The 4741-nt window shown below is 42.1% G+C and overlaps 1 long non-coding RNA gene across 1 annotated transcript; it reads right to left on the reverse strand.

Moving 5' to 3' along the window:
* Positions 1–1676: 1676 nt before the first annotated feature.
* LOC110680549 lies at positions 1677–2095 on the reverse strand. Its single transcript, XR_002502913.1, has 2 exons — positions 2015–2095; positions 1677–1951 (listed from the first exon to the last, which is right to left on the reverse strand). It is a non-coding gene; the product is annotated as an uncharacterized LOC110680549 (long non-coding RNA).
* Positions 2096–4741: the final 2646 nt, after the last annotated feature.

A 4741-nucleotide genomic window follows, 5' to 3' on the forward strand; every position in this document is an offset into this window, starting at 1 on the left:
AATTATTAGTTTCGCCTCAAAAGCTTTAACTGCGACCGAGCAAAAGTACGCACAAAATCAACGCGAAGCCTTAAGTGCAGTATGGGCCGTTGAACATTTTTCATTCTTCCTTCTTGGAAGACGTTTCATTTTACGAACTGACGCTGAAGGAGTCGCCTTCATCTTGAAAAGAACTCGCGAAAACTCAAAGCGTGCTCTCACAAGAGCCGACGGTTGGGCTCTTAGGCTAAGTCCGTACGACTACGACGTTGAATTTGTACGCGGCCGAGACAATATTGCAGACCCTTCCTCTAGGCTATACGTTGGTGTCGACGAGCCTTTCGATGAATATCGAAGTCCATGGGAAATCGGATGCTTAGAAGTGAACGCTGCGGGTTTCCTCACTGAATGTGAAATCAGAGATGCAACGACCAAAGACCGAGAGCTCCAAAGGGTTATCGATTCACTCGAAACGGATGACTGGCCTGCTGATCTGAAAAAAATTCAAAGCCGTCGCCGACGATTTGTCCATCAAAGAAGGAATTGTCGTCAAGAACGGATGTGCTGTTGTTCCTACTCTGCTCCATGAAAAGACCCTCGATTTGGCCCATAATGGCCACCCGATGGTTGCCAAACAAAAGAGCATTCTCAGAGAGCGAGTATGGTGACCAGGCATGGCTCGCGCTGCAGAAGAGTGGGTGAAGTCATGCAGAATCTGTGTCACGAACGGCAGACCTGAAAGACCAACGCCCATGCAAAGGATTTTTGCTCCACAAACAGTATGGGAAACCATTGCTGTAGATTTCAACGGACCTTATATGAAGTACGGTGGAATCTCAGTGTTAGTAGTCGTTGACTACCGATCCCGCTACTTGATAGCTCGGCCTGTAAAATCCACCAGCTTTGAATGCACCAAACGAGTCTTGGAGGAACTTTTCCAAAGAGAAGGGTTTCCTAAATGCATACGCTCCGACAACGGACCTCCATTCAATAGCGAAAACTACTCGAGCTACTGCCAGGAAAGAGGCATACAAACAACTTTTTCGACACCACTTTTCCCACAACAAAACGGGTTGGTGGAAAATTCAATGAAAATCATCAATCGAGCAATGTCAGCAGCCACCAGCTTGGGCACGGATTACAACGATGAATTGCAAGCGGCAGTTAACGCCCATAACGCTGCCGCCCATACAGTGACTGGAATTCCGCCTGAAGAGGTCTTTCTGGGAAGGAAAATAAAACGTCGATTGCCTCTTTTGTCTCATAAGAAAGCCGATTTCGACGACAATGCTTTAGATATTAGAGATAAGGAATCAAAACCACGCGGTAAGTATTATGAAGATGTAAGAAGAGGTGCACGGAAGTGCAATGTCAAGCCAGGCGACACCGTCATCGTCGAACGACTCAATCGAAGCAAGGGGGGAACGAGATTCGCTCCGCAAAAATTCACGGTTCTGGAAGAAAATAACGGAAATCTTGTACTCAACAACGATGAAGGTCAGATCCTTAAGCGACACGTTACGCAAACCAAAAGGGTTTCCAATTGGCGTGATGAAACTCTGGATGATCCTGTTCCTGAGAATACCGAACGTCCATCACGGGATAAGCGAGCACCCGCATACTTAAAAAACTATGTTCAGTATTTTGGTGAAAAGACCTTTTTTGTGACCGAGACAATCGATAAAATAAACACTTAATCATTTGAACTCAATCAGTCATCCTCGGTCTATTCGTCCAACTTCAGAGCCTGGTACACATATAATCATTGCACTAATACACTTGCTTATTGGTATAGCGGATGTGCTCTTACGTCATCATAAGGTCCAATCAATCCCAATCCGCAAACAGCTTCAAGTTGAACACGGTGAACTATCAAATTCAATCCTGCCGCTGTCAATTCTAATAAGAAAGTCCTTCATCGTCTCTGCTGCCAAGATGCCGAACGAAAGGGAACTCGTGAGGAAGAAGATTGCTGTGAAGGAATACTTTTAGTTTTTATGGTGCGTTTAAAAGAAAATACGGAAGAACATCTTACCTTATTTACATTTTGCTTTCTGTGAATATGAATGATGATAAACATGGGTGAATTTGCCGTTAAAAACTATAGAAAACATTAGGGCAAATGCTCCCTTAGTGGAGGTAGCTCCAATAGTGGAGGTAGTGTGTTTTGGCATGTTTCGCGCTAATAAATGATTATGTGATATTTTTGTATTATGTCCGATGCGAAAATGATACAAGTAATCGAATAATATTCATGAAATTTAACCGTAAAACTATTTAAAACAATTATTTTGCTTAATTTTTTTGCTCCTTTGCACCTATAGTGGTGCATCAGTACCCATAGTGGAGGGTCCCATAAGAAATCAATGGTTTGCGCCACTAAAGGAACCATCCTTAAAATATACCTCCACTAAAGGAACAGTGTTCCTATTATTGGTGCAAGGCTTTTTGCTGGGAAATTTCAAATGAATCGTGATTTTTATACATTTGAATGATAGAAGGATTTGAGATCTATCGAATGATACGTTAAAATCATATATTTCATGATCTTAACACCGTGTTTTAGCAGTTTTCCCTTAGGTGCACCACTAATGGTACACTTGCCCTATGCACATCGTAATGCCTATTCGCAAATCGGAGCAAATGAAATTTTAATTTGTTTTGATTTCTACCAAAGATGAACGTCACTTTTCAACCCAATGAAAATAAAAAAAAAGCATTCCTCCCGGGCTTTTACCCAATGTAAAACCGATGGTGTATGAAAATAGTATTGGGAGCATGTACATGTACATACACGGAGAAATCATACAACCCAAAATAATAAGTTCTCAAATTTGGGTGAACCGCATTTAGGTTTTACCCGCAGTTGGGTTGTTTTGTCTCTCTCGCAACAGCAATGTTGTCAAAAAGAGAGAAATGCGTTGACTCATCGCCGTCGTCATTCGTCGAACGAAAACCTTAGGTACTGAGGGTTATAGGCCTGTTAAGCCTTACTTGGGTTACCCCAAGGAAGAGCCGAATTGAGGGAAAAGTAGTCAAATTTGGTTAATTTGTGGCTCCGGGTACATTTTTTTATTAAAACATCGTTTTTTAATGGAGGAGAACGAGGATGTGGGACATGAGTTGCCAGACTGAACAGTCATGATCCACAAACACACCCGAACGCAAATCGGATCCCGATGTGTCGTGGCCGACGGCGTCGTGAGCATGACAGTCCATCAATCGGCCTCTTTCGTACACAGACCGTTGCCGCGTATAGACGCTTTGGTAAGTTCCTCCTCTCAGCGGCTAGGCGATGTACGCCAGCCATTTCGGCCGGTCACCACCGATAAAGCATATGGCGGAACTGTACAATATGTCAAGTAGTTTTCAAGATGCATTCGAAACAAGAAGAGCTACGCCAGCAAATCTTGGACGCGGTGATCGATAATCCATGTCAGTCGCACGGATGAATCGGCAAAAAGCTGGGAATCCACCATTCCACCGTGTCCCGCGTTGTGAAGATGTTCCAGGAGATGAAGACCATCGAGCGGCGCGCTGGAAGCAGCCGAAAACCGAAAACGGAATACCCAGAGAGGGCGCCAGCCCGAGACGTGGCCAAAAAGGTGCAGGTTGATTAAATGTTGAAACTTATTGACACCCTGAGAATTTGATAGATTTTGTTAAACTTAACAGGGAGATAGAACAGTTTATTCGAAAAGCACGATTCTGATTAACTTTCCCGATCATTTCTATTGTTGTTTTGAAAGTGATGAGTTGCGAATTTTTACAACCTTCCGACATACAACAAATGATTAGAGACTGGGTTAGTTGTTGGTGGGACGAATTGGTGAAATAACACAACGATTTTAATTTTACATAACATTTTCTGTTAAGCCCCCGGTTGGGGAAACATGCACTCCATGAGTCGGAACAGAACGATCCATTCCAAAATAAACTTCAATAATTAATGTTAGGTCATTTGAAATCTTTACTAACGTATTTATGCACAATTGTATAATCTTCTTCTTCTTATTGGCATGACGTCCTCAATGGGACAAAGCCTGCTTCTCAGCTTAGTGTTCTTATGAGCACTTCCACAGTTCTTTGCCTATGTTGCCATTTTCGCATTTGTAATCGTGTGGCAGATACGATTGTATCATCTTGAAGACGAAATTCATCAAAAACTCGTGTTTTTACGATAAATAAAATTACGTCTAAAATTCGATGGTGCATCTTGCCTCAATGTTGTGATGCGTTCTGCCCCAAAAAGCGATACATCGTGCCCCGCATCAATCATAATTCACGCAAAAGTAGTGCTTGAAAAAAGTTGAGTTTTCCAACAATCTATTGTAATTATGATAAAATCTCACTCAACACGATGTAGAGTGAACCCAAACCTACTAGATTCATGTATTAAAACACTACATAAGGTAAAAAGGTGTAATACACCCCCCCTTAAAGAAAAACTGCTCTATCGCAGTAGCAAATGCATCACTTCTATAGTTTTTTATGTCAAGGTGTTCCTTATTTAGTTGGTCATGCTCTACACGCATCTTTCTCTTTCCAGGTTGCTTCAAAAAAGCGTTTAAGATAGTTTTTTGCTAACGGCCCCAATGTTTACGTTTCAAAACAACCCGGGCAATATGTCCCTCCTATAGAAAAAAGGTCCACAGCGTTGTAGAAATGTTTTCAAAAAGAATTCCACCACTTGCTAAGCTTAAAGGGGAATATTTAAGATATGTGATCATATTTACGTGTAAAAGAAGCCTCAATCCCGTGA

Source organism: Aedes aegypti, unplaced genomic scaffold (assembly GCF_002204515.2).
Source record: "Aedes aegypti strain LVP_AGWG unplaced genomic scaffold, AaegL5.0 Primary Assembly AGWG_AaegL5_hic_scaff_1561_1560_PBJ_arrow, whole genome shotgun sequence".
NCBI classification, from domain to species: Eukaryota; Metazoa; Arthropoda; class Insecta; order Diptera; family Culicidae; genus Aedes; species Aedes aegypti.